This window comes from Rattus rattus, chromosome 1, assembly GCF_011064425.1.
Source record: "Rattus rattus isolate New Zealand chromosome 1, Rrattus_CSIRO_v1, whole genome shotgun sequence".
NCBI lineage: Eukaryota > Metazoa > Chordata > Mammalia > Rodentia > Muridae > Rattus > Rattus rattus.
Genome location: NC_046154.1, coordinates 8266897 through 8286553, shown reverse-complemented (window position 1 = coordinate 8286553; position 19657 = coordinate 8266897). Strand labels below are relative to the sequence as shown.

The window sequence follows — 19657 nt, the reverse complement described above, 5'->3', positions numbered from 1 at the left end:
CCGTTTCAGTGACAGGCAGCATGTAGCCTGTCCTCATTCAAAACCTCTCTCTGGAAGGAAGGCAACCCATAGAAGGCCCGTGCGATGCTGGGCTGACTTCTGCTATGGTCTCCTGAAAGCATCTTCTTTCTTCATGGCCGCCCCAGAGGACACTGGGAATATCACCGTCGTCCAAGGTCTGACACAGTTCTATCACAGCACACGGAAGCTTCAAGTTGACAAGCTATCAGCACGTTGCGGGGAAAGGCTCTGCAGAAGTGAGGGCCCTCCCCAGCCCCAGCCTTGTTCTCACTGTCAGATGAGGCTATGGGGGACCCTGCTGGGATCCTGGGCATCCTCTGGGCATCCTGCTGGGGTGGGGTGTCCTCTTTAACAGTTGAGGTTGTCCACCCGTGACGTGAGAGCTGGAAGCGCGGTACGTGTTTCTCGGTATGGAGGAACCTGAGGCTGCTCACGGGACTGCGTTGCACCAAGATGGCCTTTGCATGAGGGAAACCTAATTTCTGCAGACGTCCCTAACCCAGAACAATCACCTACATGCTAAACCCCACGCCCAACGCCGGCAACCACAACCACAGTCCTCGTGAGCACATGGGGGTCTTCCCTAGGTTTCCGAGATGAGGAGCAGAAACACTTCTGGGGCTGGGGAGGATGGCTCAGTGGCACCACAAGGACTTGAATTTGGATCTCCAGCACCCACTAGAAAGTTGGGTGTGCTCCCGTGTTCAGCAAGAGACCCTGTTTCTGATGATGATGATGATGATGATGATGATGATGATGATGATGATGATGATCGTGGTGGTGGTGGTGGTAGTGGCAGTGGTGATGGTGATGATGGTGATGATGATGTGATTATGGTGGTGGTGATGGTGGTGGTGGTGATAGTGGTGGTGATGGTGATGGTGATGATGATGATGTGGTGATGATGATGATGTGATTATGGTGGTGGTGATGGTGGTGGGGGTGGTGGTGATGATGGTGATGATGATGATGGGGATGATGATGATGTGATTATGGTGGTGGTGATGGTGGTGGTGGTGGTGGTGATGATGGTGATGATGATGATGTGATGGTGATGGTGATGGTGGTGGCGGTGGTGATGGTGACGATGGTGATGATGATGTGATGGTGATGATGATATGGTGGGTGCAGCTGAGGAAAACACTTCATATTGGTTTCTGGCCTCTATGTACACACGTGTGTACTTGTATTACCTGCCCCCCCCCAACAATGTATTAAACACAGGCCTCTGGCAAGAAGAGTAGAAAACCCCGCAGTTCAGGGCAGAGCTCCAACACTCCCAAGCCTTTGTCATTTGCCAGTCTCTGGGGGCACGAAAACAGCCAGAGATTGTACGTAAAGGAAAAAAAAAAAAACGTGGCCATGCACTAACAAAACTTTATTGAGGAAAGCAAATGGTGGTGCATCAGACTGGGCTGTAATCTGCTGACTGCTGGTTTCAACGTCTGTCTGTCTATATCTACCAAGCTGGGTGTGGTGGTACAGCTTTAATCCCAGCACTCAGGAGACAGAAGCAGGCAGATCTCTAGAGAGTTGCAGTACAGCCAGGGCTATACGGTGAAACTCAATCCACCAGGCAATGCCCACCATGTTGAAATTAAGACAGAAGGATAGATCGTGTCTACCGTGCATGCGGCTCTGAGTACTGTGTAGCTGGGGGCTGCGTAGATGGCCAGTCTTTTTGTAGGGGACATTTTAAGTCTGGAAAGAGAACCCCTCAAGTTTGGCGGGAGAGGGTCCTGATTGGATAACCCTCTGTGCTGCTGGCTAAGGCTCTGCCCTCCCTGCTCAGCAGGGTCTGGGGGACAGGTGGGTCGGCAGAGCGCTCATCCCCCGAGTCGCCTTTCACTCTGCCATCAATCCCAGTCTATCAGAGGATTGTGGTCCTGATTAATCTCTTCTGGAGTGAACGCCGTAGTCTTGGCGTCCTCCCTCCTCGACACAGCTCTTCAGCAGAGGTTCAGAGCTGAGGACATCTGGCCACGCGACGCGGCTGCTGCCTTTGATGCGACACTATTTTTGGAGGCTCTTTTTGCCTCATTTATTTTTGATTTGAGTTGCTCACACAGTGTGTTCCCTTTCTCCTCTTTCCCTCTCTCTCGCACCGAGTTAAAATGCGTGCAGTATTTTTAAACCCCGCTCCTGTCACCTCGTGATTAGCGGAGATGAGGTATGTACCCGGGCAGTGCTGGTCTCCTGTGTCGGCCCTTAGGTTTGGGAGGTCTCACTCTCCTGAGTGCCGGGGTAGCCCCGAGGCTGGAAGGCTGGGTTTTATGGACCAAGGGCCTGCACCGAAAGCCAGACTGTGAGTGGCCAGGATTCAGGGACACCCAGGAGGTGTCCCCTGAGTACCACAGTAGAAGGGCTGAAAGGTGTCTTCCAAACAGCAGCCCTGGACCAGATCCCTGGAGGGATGGGTGCCAGAGTAGTTGGTGACCTGGTGAGGCCTGAATATGTTTCATGGGAATTCCTACCTTTAATTGTGGCCCCGATTGTTACTATCCATAGCCACAGAAGACAACTATGGAACTGTGTTTTCAAGAGGCAAAGCTAGCTTGCCTCTGGCACTGGGTGAACAGCAGACCTGGAAATCTATCCTCAAAATTAGAGTTCTGGGCCATCCCCAGTGGAACATTCTAATTGCGAAGGAGCCCGAGGCTGAACTTGGCTCAGGGGGAGAAACAGAGAAGACCGTGGGCTGATCAACTTGGGCTGTTGGGGCCTCAGCATTGGCTGATGGGTCAATGAGGGGGTACGAAGATGGGAGAGCAGGTGGGTCTCGGGGTTCTGGAGATAAGGGGTCCCCAACCGGTGGTGTCTGTGTCCAGCCTGAGTGCTCATTGGATATCTGGGGTGGGGGGAGTATATGTGTCCCTAGTGTTGGTTCTTTCCTCTCTCATGCTGCAGGGCCTTTGCAGATGTGATTCCCTTGGGGTGTTCCTCCTGGGGTTCTCCTCATCAGGTGATACCTGTCCAGAGGGCTCTGTTGTGCTATGTCACATGTTTTCTGTCAAGCATGCACCTCAGCCTGTTAATACTGCTCATCTGAGCATCCACTCTAAGACTGGAAAACCCAGAGGATGCTCACAGAGTCTCATTTCCCGCAGAGGTCCTTCAGACGCAGGACAGGGCCTGAACCCTGGTCAGTGTCCAGCATACCAAAGTCTGACATGTACAGTGTGTCCCTCATACCATGGCCCAACATATAGAGTGAGTTCTTGATACCACGGCCCAATGTGTGCAGTGTGTGACTCGTACCATGGCCGAACGCATGCAGTGAGTCCCTCATACCACAGCGAAACACCTGCAGTGCGCCACCTCATACCATGGTCAATTATGTGCCGTGTGCCACCTTGCCCAACGTGCGCCGTGTGCCACCTCGTTATAGACAAGCTGCTCTTTGCTTACAGATAATACAGATGTCAGCGTGGGGCCCCAGTCAAGCAGAGTGGAGGAAGCAGAGCCGTGGGAGGTCATGTTCAGCTGCTCCCCTCAGAGAGGCAGGGCGTCCTGCTGCGTTTGCTGTCTCCTTTGAGGAGTTTCTCCATGGAGGGCAGCAGCAAGGCCCCAGGCTTTCAGGTTCTGTCTCAACCAGGTCTATGATCTTGCACCAAGATGATACTGGCTCCTGAAACATGCACGGTGTGCCGGGGTTCTAGTGGCATCTGTGTGTATCCCAGTGTGAACACACACATGTATGCACACACATATGCAAACACACACACAGATACAGACACACACACGTATGCATACACATATGCACACGCACACACGGATACACAGACACACATGTGCGTGCACACACACATATGCATGCACATGCACACACATGCACACACACACGCATGCCACCTCCCCCCCACTAACTACTATGGTAACCATCTCTGACACCTCCACCATTTTCACCCTACCATCTCTTCTATGGCAATCTGAACTACCTCTGTCATTACCACTTCTGCAAACATCTCACCTCCAACGTGACCCTCTCCAATTCCTCAACCCTCAGCGCCATCTTCATCTCCACCCTCAGCACCGACTTCACCCCCACTGTGCTGCTACCTCACCGTGACCATCTTCGTGCCCACAGGACTCTCTCCATACTGCTATCACGACGACGACACCTATCGCTGTCATCTCTACTGTGACCACCTCACCATGACTACTGTCACCACCTTTATCGTCACCGTGTCCTTCACCGTCTCCATCATGACCACCCTCACCCCTTCCCCTACCAATCTCCATCTCTACCACAACCATCTCTGTTACCTCTATAATTACGTTCACCCCCACGGCCATCCCGCCACTGTTGATACCACTACCGCCATCACGACTACCTTTGCCCACGATCATCTCCACCACAGTCACCATCCCCACCGCAACTTCCTCTCCGAGATCATTCCCACTTCGATCACTCCCACCACAACCATCCCCACCACAATTACATCCCCCACCATGATCATCCTCTGCGATCATCCCCACTGTGATCACTCCCACCATGATCACCCCCACCATGATCATCCCCGCTGTGATCACTCCCACCATGATCACCCCCACCATGATTATCCCCATCACGATCATCCCCACTGTGATCATCTCCACCATGATCATCCCCACTGTGATCACCCCCACCATGATCACCCTCACCGCGATCACCCCCAACATGATCACCCCTGCCGTGACCATCCCCACCGTGATCACTCCCATGATCATCCCCACCATGATCACCCCCACCGTGATCACCCCTGCCGCCATTATCATCTCTACTTCTGCAACCTCTACCATGACCCTCTCTGCTCTACCACCGCCACCTCCACCACGAGGATCTCAATCACTACCACCTCCACGTCTATCACCCGGACTGTGACCACCTCCACAATTTCTAGCACACCGCCATTCCACACCTACTATCACCACATCCATCCCATCACCTCTCCCATCTCCATCACCACGTCTACTGCCTCCGCCATGACCACCTCTACCATCACACAAACACCATGACCATCAAACACCACGACCTTCAAACACCACGACCACGACTCTCTAAGACCATCGCCACCATCAGCTCTCCCGTTTCCGGCACAATCCTCTCCACCACCACCACACCTATCACCATCACTCCCACCATTTCTACTACATCACCACCTCCTCTACTACAAATCTCTCCTCCTCAACGCGGCCATCTCAACCATCCCCATCTTACTTCTGCCCCACCCCACCCTCACCTCATCTCTCCCTAACGCCATCATTTCTATTTCTGCCAGTTCTGCCCCAAGTCGGCTTCCATTCTCCCAAGTACATCCTGGACTCCTCCCTCCCCCCAGCGGTCCCCAGGACGGCTCTGCTATTCTGCCTTCAGTTCTTGCCTTCGGAGCCTGCGGTTGAACCTGCAGCCCTCCCTTCTGCTCCCTGCTCCAGCTGTAGGCTTGTCTGTGAGCTATCCCGGGAGCACTCCACGTTAGAACCGCCTCTCCTAGCTTTGGGATCTCCTGTGTGGACCACGGTTTCCATTTGTCATCAGAGACCAGTGTCTTTTTCTCAGCGCCAGATCTCTCCTGTAATGCCTTCGTCTGAGACCCCCAGTCTTACTCTAACCCCTGAAGTGGTTGCCCAACGCCTGTAGTCTCGAGCCGAGGCTTAGCATTTCGTACCATCTGCCTTTCCAGTTCTCACCCGCCTTCCCGTTCTGCACGGCTGCTTGCCTCCTCTCTCGCATGTCCATCCTAGGCACTTGTGTACTTCTTCTCCCTCTCGGTCTCGAGCCCACAGCATCCCCGATCCTTGCTCCTGCTGCCGGGAGGGGGCTGGGCGTCTCCATGCACCCAGGGTGTCACTGGTCACAAGCTTTAGCATAGGGACATCTCCCCCAGGTCTGGATACACTCTCTCATTATTCCTGGGGGTCTCCCTTGAGTGGACAGCAACATGGAGGGAGTTGAACCTTCTACTTGTCTATGTGACTCTTCTGAGAAGCATCCTGTATGACTAAGAGCTGGGGCAGCCATTCCCACGGCAAGGTTAACACTACTCAGTGAGCTTCTGGACATTCTGTACCAGAATTCTGTGTTGCTTTCTGAAGCTCGCTCGCTACAGCTTTCTTGTTCAAGCCTTTGCTACTGAAGTGCTAGCCTAGTTCCTGGGGACCCTGTTGCCACCGAGGTCATGCTTCACTCAGCCAGTGAGGGTACAGGTGACTGACTGTCCAGCCTGGGTTTCCCCATTTCTTCTGTCCCTCGCCTCTTGATACCATGGATGATTTCCAAACAGCAGCCCAACTGTCATCTTAAGGTCCTGGGGGTGACCGGAGGTGACATGGGCAGAATTCCCATCAAAGAGCAGAGTGCTCGACCTGGGGTCCCTGTGACCCACAAGGCTGGGGTTGTCAGAACATGCCTTGTGTACCCCTGGTCTCACCAGCAAGGGTCTGAAATTTACATTTACTTTCCCAGTTTCCTTTTAAGGAAGGCAAGTAACACTGGTTTTGCTATAGGAATAGCAAGTTTCGTTTCAGAACAGTTAGCAAAAACTAACTTTAACTAGCTAAAAAGGGTGCTACACTCCTTTACTCCTAGTACTTTGGAGACAGAGGAAGGAAGATCTCCGTGAGTTCAAGTCCAGCCTGGTCTAGAGAGTGAATTCTAGGTCAGCCAGGGCTATACCCCTCTCAAAAACAAGTGTACAAACAATTAAAGTAATTCTGAATAAAAGGAATCCAAAAACCAAGAAGTTGGACCCAGGATTCGAACTCACACTGCGAGTCACCAGATCAAGACACCTACGTATGAGCGACCCTTTCCAGGGCCAGAGTGGGCAACACTGAGGGCCAGGGGCACTTGGCAGGACCAGAGCGGGCAACATCGAGGGCCAGGGAATTTTCCCTGGTGGCCACAAGCCCTCATGGCCTCATTCTGAGAATTCCCAGGAGAAAGCACGTACCCGACAGAGTGGAACCCCAGGGCACAAAGTGAATTCCAGGACATCCTGCAGTACTTTTTCCTTTAAAACTAAATTTATAACCCCTTTTGTGAAAGTGTGTCAGCATCCTTTCCATTACAGGGAGCTGACCAAGAGCATTGAGGGAGAACCCGGGCAAGACAGAGCCAGCCCCGGTGGGAGGCTCTGGGAGGGGGCACTGAGGCTGGAGGCCTCTCTTCTGACTTCATGTAAGTGCACCCAGAAAGCCCCCTTCTACCCCCTAGTCAAACCGCCTGCCACCTCTGTGTACTCATCCGCCCACGGTGAAGTTGGGGAAGACTCTTGAGGGGTACAGCTTGGATGCTCCACCTCAGGCTACGTTGTTGATACTCAACTTCCTGCCCGTGGGAGGACCGACCCTCACAGCTGTCCTTTCCTCTGTCCTGACCCCCATTGTTCAGAGAAGACAAATGGCCCAGGACTCCTCCGGTAGACCCAGAGGGTTAGTGGCTAGCCTCACGATGTCATCTGAGTGACCTACAGTCTTATTCCCAGGGATGCAGATGTCCGTCAGGGCCCGTTTCAAACACGGACACAGAGAGTGTGGCCTGCAGCTGTGGGAAAGACCTGGGCCATTTCTGCTTCCCAGGGGCAGAGCGTACCCACGGTGCCTTCCTCTTCCTACCTGTGGGCACACCTGGTTTCTTTTCTTAACAGCTCTTCCTGTAGCAGCTGTTCTCAGAAGGAGCAGGGCAGAAGAAGGACCTGGAGCCTCTTTGGGGGACCCACATCATAGTCAAGGTGGGAGGCATTTTCTGTTGGGGGCTGGGGGGGTGGGACTCCTGCAGAAGCAAGGCCCATGGCTGACAGGGGACAGATCTATGGTTAGTCGCTGTTAGGAAGTCCCTCTGGCTATTCTGCTCCTGTAGCTTCTTTTCTGCAGGGCACTCCCTAGTCCCTCTGCTGTCTTGTCTTTTAGGGAATACACAGGGACCCAGGGAGCCCAACCCTGGCAGGCAGGGTGGCCATCGCAGACCGCTGGACGTGGACTTGGCTTGACATTTTCCTTTAAAACCCAAGCCTTTCCCACTAACCTCTGGGGCCTAATGGCTCGCCCTCCAGAATTTCTGTCCTACCATGCTGGGAGAGGGGTCTCTAGAGAGGCAATGCCTCCTGGCCTCTACACTTAGCAGCTCCCCTGGGGACAGCTATGCAAACCTCTGAGGAGTCCAGACAGCATCTGAAGGCCTAAGTGAACTTCTGAGGCCTGGCTTCTGCTGCAGTTGTCCAGCTCCCCTGGGCCGTCTGCGGTGTAACTACCTAGCCTGCAAAGTCAGCGACGGGAAGTCTAGATCTAGCGAACGGTCAACATGCCAGGTTGAGGTGGGGTGGATGAGGGGCAGGAGGACCACTCTCCCACAGAGGGGTAGAGGGCAGCAGAGAGGGGCGCATAGGCAGTGCCTGCAGAGACTGGAAGCTTCTGACGCTCCTTGCTGGAACATCTACTGATGGAGGGACAGAAAAAGTGCTGAGTCTCCTCTCGTGGCTGGATTGAGATTTTAAGTGAACCAAAGCAGAAGCCTGGAGGGGGTGGGGGTGGAAACAGAATCTTTCCCTAGGAGACTGTTCCAGCGCCTGACTCAGCAAGGCGAAGGAGGGGCTCGGACTGCTCAACGCCCAGCTCTGTGCAGGGACACAGAATGAGCTGGAGGGTGGGTTTTAGCCCTGTGTACCTCAGGGTGGGAGAAGAGCCAGGGCAATTTTCAGTCAAGCAGAAGCCCTACCCCCTGGCCACTCCTCCCTGCCTCTAGGTATGGTTGGGGTCTCTCTCTCTCTCTCTTGTGCTCTAGATAAACCCATGCCTCAGGTGGGGTCTTGACAATTACAGGGCCTGGACAGGACACTTGCTTGGGGGGAATGGGTGATGGTTTCATCTCTCTTGAATGACGCTAATTTCTGTAGGAGTTGCTGGAGAGGAGCCACCTGGGTAGGGACCACTCTGGCCACTGTATCCAGCCATGGATACAGTATCCACATGTATCCAGCCATGGATACAGTATCCACATGTATCCAGGCATGGAATGTTAAGCGCTCAGGGCTGATCCCCAGAGCCTGGTGGCTTCCCGGTACCACCCAGAGGTTGTGTCTCTCAACAGCTCTCTCAGTACCTGGAGATGGCCCTCAGCCACCATCCTGAAGAAACCAGCGCATTGACTCTGATGCCACTGTTGGAGCAGGACCAGACACCTGAAGGGACACTGGCTAGTCATCTCAGCCAGTGGTTTGCCTCTCGTACTGAATGTTTCCAAGGAGGCAGAGCCTCTGAGATGCTCATCCCTGGGTCTTCCCTCAAGTCCACAGTATGAACTCATCCTCCTTGGAGGAAGCCCGCCTTGTGCTCTAAACGGAAAGTTTATACCTTAGCGCTTCCGTCTGCTCTCGGATATTGTGTCTCCTCGCCTGGGCTTGGACCGCCTCCTACTGGCGGCCAGGCCTTGCCCTAACCCGGGATGCTAAGCTTCTGGAATCAGGAAGGGTTGTGCCCCCCAAAACCCACCAGCTGGGTCAGGCAGACAAATCCTATGCTAACCCCACTCTCAGTCAGGGGGTGGGCGCTTGGCTCTGGTGTGGGGCCCATGGCTGCTGTTTAACGAGACAAGATGTCGCACAATGGCGCTGGGCTCCCAAATCCTACCACCTCACCTCACTGTTTAGCTTGCCACACTGGACATATAATCCCCACTGGATTGAAAAGAGTCACCAGACTAGGAAGCAGGTCATGGAGGCTTCCTGATGGAGGGCTGGTGTGTGTGTGTGTGTGTGTGTGTGTGTGTGTATGTGTGTAGGGCTAGGGGGAGTAGGGGACGGATAAACCTGCCATACCGTGTGTTACACCCCAAATCCCTTCTGGGGCCTACGAATGTGACCTGGTTTGGCTGAAAGGTTTGAGGAGATGTGTAAGACAATGGCAAGATGAGCTCATCCTCTGCCAGTGTGTCCCTACCTGAAGTGACAAATGTCCCTACAAGAAGAGGTGACAGACACCGGAGGCATGTGACCGCAGCCACGGAGGGGGCAGTGGGTCTGCAAGCCAAAGTACACCAGACGGCAGCAGCCACACCAAAGCCCACAGAAAAGCCCGGAGAGAACCCTTGTCCCCAGCACTGCCACGAAGTTAGACTTTGGATTTCAGATCCCCCGGATGAAGAGAGAAGAAATACAGCTATTTCGAGCCACGCTGATCAGGACACAGATATGGCCAGCTCTCCTAGTCCACAGGCTCCTGGACACCCTGATGTCCGAGATCCCCAAGCTTTTCCTACATACATCTGGATCACAGGAAAACCTAATTGTGAAACCAGGCAACTAAGATTAGCAATAACAAAATAACACTAACAAAGATAGACGCTAATAAGAGTTACTTAAGAGTTACTAGTTGTTCATGTCTGATACTCTCCACTTAATATTTTCAGGCCCAGGTCACCTGAGTGGCCGGGACACAAGCGGGGATGCGGAGCAGGGACACCCTGACTTTTAAGCCCTTCCACCCATAGTACAGCCTTTGTACTATGGGGGGACAGCCTTTTCCCTTTACTGGGGTCTGGAGGGCTGTGGCCCCAGACTCCCACTTGGTAGGAGAGAGAGGTTTGCTCGCAGAGTCTGCTCTCCAAGTATTCCTGTGTGCCAGCCTGGCACGCCGGGCCTGTCCATGCTCTCCAGGGGACAGTAGGAATAAATAACAAAGGGTTTCAAAGAGGATTACCCCTCAGCACCGCCACGTGATGTGAGGGAAGCATGAAAGATTAATTCCTTGCCCATGCAGCATCTGAAAGCCAGCTGCTCTCCACCCCGTCCATTAAAGCCCCGATGAGTAAAGCGGACGAGAAGGGAAACCGCGGGGTACTGTCTTCAACATCACATAATTAACAGGGAAATACTGTGGTGAAAATCTTGGGTGGAGACGGTGGTTATATTTGTGGGAAGTCACTGGGCAGCATAGAATCTAGAGCTTGGGTCCCCAAATCCTGCTTGTGTGACCTTATCCTGTCCTGTCAGAGGGAGCCGATGAGGTGTCTGTGAGTGTTCATTACAGCCTTGTTTAGAAGAAGATGAAGGATTTAGTAATGTCTAAGCCAGGCAGTGGTGGCACACACCTTTAATCCTGGCATTAAAGTCACAGAGGCAAGTGGGTCTGTGAGTTCAAGGCTAACCTGGTCTACATAGTGAGTTCTGGGCTAGCCTTAACTACTTAGTGAGACCCTGTCTCAAAAAATAACAAGTAAATAAATAAGGGATATAACGTCTAACGACTTTTAGGGAAACAGGAAGGAGGGATGTCGCCCCACAGGACTGGTCCTTGTTTGGGACAATTTGTGCTGTGATGTAAGGCAAAGGCTCATGGGTGCCTGGGTGTTTGCAGGGGCTGGAAGCAGATATCCCTTTCTGGTGACCACACCCATACCTTTCTGGTGGAGGTCTGAGTGTCCACGTGTGAAGGAGAGAAAGACCCCTCCAGGGCAGGCTGGGGAGCCCCACAGAAGCCTCTTGCCCAGAAGGTATCAGCAAGCAGGGGCAGCTATCTGGGGTCTTCATGTCACTTCCCTGCCTCTTCCCATCATGGTGCTAGGGATGAGGTCACGAGTGACACCTGCCTGGGTAGCCCTTGGTGTGTCCAGCTCACAGGTGTCTGACCCAGTCTGTGGTCGCAAGGGCATACAGACATATATCTCATTCGACACTGCGGCACTGTCCTGTCATTTATAAAGGTCACGCCTCAGAACTCCCAAGAGAATTAGAATGCAAAACGCAAGGTGTTTAGGGAAACGTATGGTTCTCCGTTGGGCTGCATTCACACCTATCCTGGGCTAGACGTGGCTGCGGACCATGGGATGGATGGACACTCTTGGTGGGGCTTGGAGAGAGAAGAAGTCTGTTCTTTGTTACCGTGTGACTCAGGCCAAGTCTTGGTCTGTGACTCATTGTCACTTGTGATGAAAAGAAAACCCCCATGGGGACTGAAGTGGTGGATGGGTGGGGAGACCTGGGGTAAGCACGTAAGCCATCGAGCCTCTAAGCATCTTGAAAGCTAACCCACGGTGAGCTCCGGCTGCCAATCGAAATGATTGCCCACGGCATGGACGGAGGTATTACGCAGACATTGCTCTCAGATCTCCGGGTAATCTCGGGCTCTGCCTCCAGTGAGGGCAAGTGTTCGGCTGTCCACTCTCCTCTGCCCAGGCATGCTGGGAGATGCATGGCCTCCTCTGCCTGTCTCCTGGGAGCACTTGGTCTGGATGACCCGGAATGGCTTCTGCTGAGTGAGAGCCAGGGCTGTTGCACAGATAAAGTGTCTCCACTGTAAAATACAAGCCCGGCCCTGCCTTAGCAGTGTTGAGGTTAAAGGTTAAGAGACAACCCAATTCCACAGACACCATCAGACTGAGATGTGAGCTCCAGGCCTACGGCGGGCTCTACATGCAGGCACTGGGTCTGGAGACTCCTTGTCTCGGGCCCTCTCCTGTAATCTCTGGCCTCACCTCCGTGCCTCTTTGCAGCTCAGAGTGTTCTGGGCAAGACTGTGCCCTGGGGTATGAGAAGGAACCTTGGGAAGTCCTTCAACAAGGTGGTGAGTATCAGTCATGCCTCTGGGCCTCGGTGGTTGTGAAAGCTTCCTTAGGGCTAGCCTGGGAAAGGTGAGATCCTGGAGGGTTGTCCCCAAGGTGAAGGTTTTTGTCCCCAGGCTTCTTCATGGGGCCAATGCATTACAGGTCAGGCCTTCTGGGCGGAGGGGACAAAGGGGGAGTCAGAGCTCGCAGGGCTGTGAGGAGACTTGTATCTAAGCTCGGTGGGGAGGGGTCCTGGGAGGCTTCAGGGAAGCTGGACTTCCTTGAGTGTGAGAGCAGCCTGGGTGTGGCCGGCGTGAGCTTGGTGTCTGCGGCATCCTGTAGTGGACTGGCTCTTGCACCAGTGACGCTCACAGTCGAGTATGAAGGGCTCTCTAGAGAGTGAAGCCTAGGAAGGAGAGGCCTAGACGGAGGGACGCACAGCTGCACAGCTTAGGTTCTGGGAAGGCCTAGCACAGGCCTGATGTCTGCCTAGGGACAGAGTTCTCCGTCTCCTAGGGGCCACCTTATCCACGTCTGGCTCCTGCCCCATCCTAGCTCTGCAGAGGGTGCTGGGTCAGGAGCACGGCCATCCTAGGTCTACCAGCGAGTAGGGGCTCTGCTTTAGCCCCAGTCTCCCCCTCCTTAAAAGGACCAACTGGCATTAATTATGGAGGCACAGAGTCTGGAGAGAGCCTCAGGCCTCTGCTTACAGGGGTCTTGGATGTTAGCTTTAACACTGAGCACAGTAGCTGGACCAGGCATCCTACTGAGTCTGGGAACAGGTGCTCTCCTGTCCCTTCCAGGAGCTGGGAGGAGGGTCCCCTGGCTCAGGGCTCCCCCTACCTCCCACTGTTCCATGTGGTGTACCCTTGGGCCTGGCCAGGCCTCGGCACCCTCACAATCCAGCAGGTGGCTGGGACACCCCAGCTCTCCACGGTTACCATGGTTATCAGTTGCCACAGGGTGGAGTGAAACCCTTTCCCCAGCATCCCCCAGCATCCCCCACTGGGTTCTGCCAGAACCTTCTGGTGTGGGTGAAGCAGGGAGGGAGGGCCTGCTAGGTAGGTGGGCCCTGTGTGTGGGTGTCTGCAGACAGGGTGTGTGTTGTGGGCAGCTCAGGGCCCGTGGCCTTCCCTGAGCGTGCTGTGGGCTCAGGGGGGCAGAGCGTGGGGTTCAGAGGTGGGGGTGTTCCCTGCTCAGCTATCATCTCTCGCACACTAATCGAGAGCCATCTCAGCCACAGGAGGATGGGAATACTCTGAAGATGTTTGGAACTTGGGATCTTGGTTTAGTCGGCAGGACAACCCCTTTCCCTGTGACGCACAACACCCTACCCTGCCTACACCGGTTTCAGTGCCACCTCCTGGCTCCACCTCTGTTTCCTCGTTCCACCGCAGACACCAGACACCGTCCCACCATGCCCCCACAGCTCCCAGGGCCCACAGCAGACCCCAGGAGACAACCGTTATTCTTCATTTGAAAAGGTCCTCTCTGGGTAAAGCCAGTGGTTTTTTTTTTTTGTTTTGTTTTGTTTTTCTGGACAGCTTCCACACAAGGCACACTGTAATTATTAATGCAGCTATTACGTGGCAAGGCAGTGCCGGTGCCCCATAGGAGCCGGCCTCATGGTCATTCCCAAACTGTCGGGATGAGGAGAAGGCATGGCAGTATCCCCCAGAACCCCTGGGTGCTTCAGCATGCAGGCATCGTTGTCCCCTGAGCAACCTCCTGCCTCTCACAGGGCAGGATGTAAGCAAGCAGGCTTAGGTCTGCTCTCCTAAGAGGAGCGAAGTGCACCCGTGTCCCCTTGGGAAGTGCTGGGATCCACAGACCGGACTGTAGGCTCTGCATCCTCTGTGGAAGAGAGGGGACAAGATGGCCCCGGGACTCCTGTCCATGACACCTGAACACCTCTTGTCCCAAGTGACTAAAAATATCCTCTATTCATTGTCAGGGAAAGGCAATACCCTCTGGGGGTGAGAGAAGCCAGCTGAGCAGAGGCGGGAGGGGAGGGGAGCACAGAAGGGGAGCTGGGCTCACGGATAGCCAGGTGCAGTGGGGAACAGCAGTGATCCTGTCATGCTCCTCCAAGGAAGCTCTGACAAATGCTGGTCCAACCGCACCCTGTGCCACCTTCTGCCAGGAGGCCTGGGAGTCAACAGGAAGCCCCACCATCGGGAGAAGGCGCACTTTTAGATTCAAGCTGACCGTGGTCATTCCAGCTGACCGTGGACTCTGCGCGTTGCTGAGAATCAGTGAAATCATGGTGAACAAACGTCCCTCCCCTAGAGCTTTCAGACGACGGAAAATGTTCCCGGGACTGTTGGACCGAAATGTAACTTTCCTGAGTGCAGCCTCACTCCTGAGCCCGGCTCTCCCTCACCTGCTCTCTTTACTTGTCAAATCCCCAAACCTAATGGGCAGTGGTGGGTCAGTCAGAGAAGGCAGGGATCTGGGTCCCGATTCCACACACACCAGCCTGGACACTTTAGGATAGCTATGTTAGCTTCCCGGAAGGTTCCTACTTTGACCTCATGCACAACAAAGAGACAATAAGCTCCTTTAGCGAAGGGGCCTGGAGCCTGGTAGGGACCAGCCTAAAGCAGGATGTGCCATCCATGGCAGGCTGTTCTAAACTCGAGGCCACTTCTGGGTACAGGGCTCTCCACTGTCTCTCCACTCAGTCTTGTCTGTAACACACCTGCCACTCTCCCATGCCTCTCCCTTTCTTCTCTAGAGTATGCAATAATCCAGGGTTTCTCTTCACCCCATCTGGCCCTCACCTTCCCTATAGTTCCCTGGGCGCAACCCTCCTTTCCTTCTCAGAATTAACTGTGAGATGACCCGGGCTGATCGGCAGTCACATCCCAGCTCTCAGCTGAACCACAGCACTACTTTCCCAATGCTTGTGGGCACAGACTGCATGGCCATGAGCCAGTCTAGCCATGCACCTGGGAGCCCCTCTCTTGCCTGCTCCTTTTGATCTCCACAGCCTACATGGACCCAGCAAGAAGAGTTTAGGGGCTCCCAGGCTCCCCTCTGTTCTCCAGTCAGAACCAAGGGAACAATGGCCTCAACACCTGCTTTCCACTCACCCTTCCCATTCATGTTCACACACATATCTTAGACTATACTATATTCTAGCTATGCTGTCCCAGGTGCCCCCGACCCCATTACCTTACCCTGTAGGAGTCCTCCCGGACAGTCCCTTGTAAAGGAATTTTAATCCAGTAACATGGCTGCTCTGGCAAGGGATCACATCCAAAGACCTTCTAGATCTCTGTGATCTGGCTGGAAGAACCCACCTTTAATCCTCCTGGCTGGAATACAGATATACCCTTAGTACACACCTTTAATCCTAAACAGTGAAAGTAAGGTTAGTCTATAGAAAGAAGAACCCCATGCTTGAAAGGGATGTCTAATTGAGGGGCAGACAAAGTGATGAATCAGAGAAAGATCTGACAGGATGATTCAGAGATAGGATACACCCAACTCTGACAGAATGAATCATAGACTGGATACGCCCAACTCTTACAAGAACAGCACAGGAAAGAGAGGCTACTTAAGAGGAGAACAGGGAGAAAAGGGTGTGGTGTGCGGGGCAGTTTTGCAGAGATAGGTTGCGGAGAGAGCAAGATAGACACAGGTGAAGACTGGAGGAGACAGAGAATGAGAAGGAGCCAGAAGATGAGGATAGATTGCTCCAGTTAGTCTGGGGCCAAGCAGAGCAATTCAGTCAGAAACCGAGAGAAGCCAGTCTGAGTCAGTCAGCTTGGACAAGAGTTTGAACCAGAACAGCTGAGTTGAACCAGCCAGCCAGAGTTCAGAAAGGACTAGAAAGGGTGAGCTTATTCAGCAGTAGCCTCTCAGATGACAATTACGTCTGGCGAATAAAGATACATTCACAGTCCTTCCTAGCTCTGCTGATCACAACCCTGCCCACCTTCAAGGTCTGTATCAATGGCCTGCCCATCCTCCCCACGGCAGAGTCCTCTCTGTTCAGGCTCATGGACACTGAATCTCCTTCCTGACACTCAACCTCAGGAGTTGCATGGGCTTTGCTCCTGTCAGCCCTTTCCAAGGTCTGTTGGTAAGGTCTTTAAACAACGATGATATTTATGGGCTTCAAATAACGTTCTAAACTTTTTTTTTTTTTTCTGACTGGAAGATTCGTCGTAATCTCCCTGTCCACACGTTCTAGTTCTTCTGGCCCCCCTGCATTGAGAAGGAGCAGGAGAGAACTCCATTGGAAGCCCCTGCTACTCCTGGCTGGGCATCTAGGCAAAGTTCCACATTCTTGGCCCTGGGCTGCATTTGACAGCTGTGGGTATCGGAGTCTGAGTTTGTGGTGAAGGATCACGAAGCTGCTGAGAGGAGACGGGAGAAGAAAACACACCACAGGGAAGCAGAGGTGTCTACAGCCCCCTCTGACTGAGGGCTGCAGGCGTGGGGCAGGCAGGCAGATGTGGGAAGACTTGCTGGCCCTCCATTTCTGAGGCAAGGGAGACCAGGGCAACAGGCCACCTTGCTTCCTTCCTGTCTCTAACTAAGAAATTCTGCTGGGTTCTGTCAGGCTCTGCTTCGGGCCTGAACGGCTCTGCTCTTCTGGTCTTGGGGCCTAAGGTGGGTTCCAGAAGGTGATACACTTGGGGTTTAGACTTGGCCTGGGATGCTGACACTGACTGAGGGTTCTCTGTCCCAGGTGTGCTCCTGAGGGTTGTTCTACTACGCCAGATGAAGGGAGATGGATGAACTAAGTCTTGACCGAGGTGAAGTACCAAGGCTGGACCTAGCTGGGCCCTGAGGATAAGATCCCAATAACCGTGAGGCCAAGAAGTGGCTCATTCACTGGTTGAGATCCAAGAGAGAAGGAGAGTTGCTGGTGTCTTTAGAACTCACGTTCTCACGACATTCGTGAGTTACGTGACCAAAACACCCTGCAAAGCCAAGTTATTGAAGGAGGGGCTTGTTTTGACTTGCGGTCTGGAGTATCCCAGACCATCGTGGCTGGGAAGGGATGGCAGAGTTCACGGAGAGGTGAGCTTGTGGTAAATGCAATTTACAGAGTAGGCACAGGAACCAGCACCTGGGCTGTGCTTTCAAAGACCCGCCCCTAGCAACCCATTTCTGCCCACCAGTCCCTATCTCTTGAAGCTCCCAACTGAGCAAACGGTGTTGAAAACCCGAAGTCTGTGGGAGACACTGTCACTCAAACTTTCATGCCCATGCTGATGTTTTTTTGAGGTGGGGTTGTTGCAAGGCAGTCAGATAAGATGATGCCATTGGGGAAGCGCCCCCATGACAGGGCTAGCGGCAGCTCTGTGAAGGGAAAGAGAGACCGGAGCCGACCTACGCTTGCTTGCCTTGTGGTGAGATGTGGCTTTTCACCAAATGAGGAGCCCGTCCTCTCGGACTCTGAGCAAATACACTTGCGTTGTCTCTTTTCTTTAATTTCATTTAATTCATTATTGTTTCTTCTTAATTTTTTTTTCAGGGACAGAATGAGGATATTGGGGTGGGGGTTGAAAGACAAAAAAAAGGGGAGGCGGACGGAGAGATGGTAGGTTTTCTGAGGTAGAGAGGGGCAAGCAGGGGGCTTTAAGTTGCTGCCTGAGACTGGAGGGGCAAATGAGGGGGGACGGGGAGGGGAGAGGGACGGGGAAGTAAGAGGGGCTAGGAGGGAGGGAGGGAGGAACTGTCCCGGTGTCAGGGCAATGTTTGGGTCACAGTTTCAGCCAGTGTTTGGAGAAGGGACATAGAAAGTAGGGGTTGGGGTTGGGGTAAGAATCAAACTTCTGGAGTTAGAATTCAAGAAAGTGGGCAAGTTTGTCACTGAATCCGCAGGCAATTGCCAAACCTCTTTTCTTAGTAAATTACCAAATTGCAGGAACCTTGTCACAGCAACTGGAAACAGACCAAGATGTGTCTCTTCACGCAGATCTTTCAGCCTCTGGGTTGGGTGATGGGTCTTAACTGCCCAGTGAGACCTCAGTCAGGAAACCCATCCTGAGGGCAGGAAGTGAGGGGGTGGTCTCCATTCTTTCTTCCTGTCCTCCCCTTTCTCGACCCTACTTATCTGAAACTAGCCAGCTTGCAGGTTCCTGCACGCCAGAAAGAGAGAAGATGGGCTACGTATACGGAGGAAGTTCAAGAGAGACACGTTCTTAAATGGGATAAGCCAGTCACAACCCCACCGAGCTACCCCCTCAGGTCTCTGGGGGTTAAACCAACATCAACTGGTGGAGCAGGGGGAAGCCCGCTAAGATCCTATTCAGCGAGGCAATGAGTTCAGAAATTGAGATGTTTTGGTGCAGGACACAGGGTGGGCAGGGTGTTGTGAGCACCAGACCTTGAGCTCTCCAGCCTGTGGGAGCTGCTCAGACCACTTTGGCCGGATTCTCGAGCCAATGGGAAAACTGTGAGTCAAGTGACAGAAGAGGGACACTCAGGTGTGTGTTCTCCCGGTGAGGGTCCGGTTCTTTTTGCTTAGATGAACCAAAAGAGCTCACCCCAAGGTGAGTGCCAAGGACTTAACTCTTGATAAGCCGGACCCAGCACAAGTGCCATCTCTCTTGGGACCTTGGACCTCGGAGACATCTGAGGAGATTCATTCCACAGAGGTGAGGGGTCTTGGCATTTGCTGGAATGGGGCAGGATCATGGAGTGGGCATTTGCCACTCAATCCTGGCGGAAGACGATTCTTTATTAGCTGGGGAGAATCTGTCTCCTTGACACTCTAAGCCTCAGTTTCCCCCATAGGTTAAAAGTCTATTCTATAGAGTTATTTCCAAGACCTCGAAGTGAAGGTCAGCTTTCCAATTCTGGTGAGGACTCCCCTACTCCATTGTAGCCAGAGCCCTGACTTCAGGCCTCCCCCTTGAAACACACGGTCATAAACAACCTGAATGCTGGCAGTTCATCAGGTCAGGCCGACTGGAGTCCCTGAGAATCTGTGGTGGTCAGTGAGACCTCGCTAGTGGCCTTCCCACAGGGTAGCCATCGGGTGATTGGGGTACAGGTTTCCTTCGCCTTGGACAGCCATGAGATGACTGGGCTCAAGTATGGTTCAAGCAGGGTCTGTGCTATTTGGTCACTGCGTCTGTTGACCTTGGAAAAAAG

At 53.4% G+C, this 19657-nt stretch overlaps 1 protein-coding gene across 2 annotated transcripts in view; it reads right to left on the bottom strand.

Annotated features, from left to right (window-relative positions):
* Positions 1–19657, bottom strand: part of Kcnab2 (potassium voltage-gated channel subfamily A regulatory beta subunit 2) — an 88564-nt gene that overhangs the window by 66069 nt on the left and 2838 nt on the right. The window lies entirely within an intron of this gene.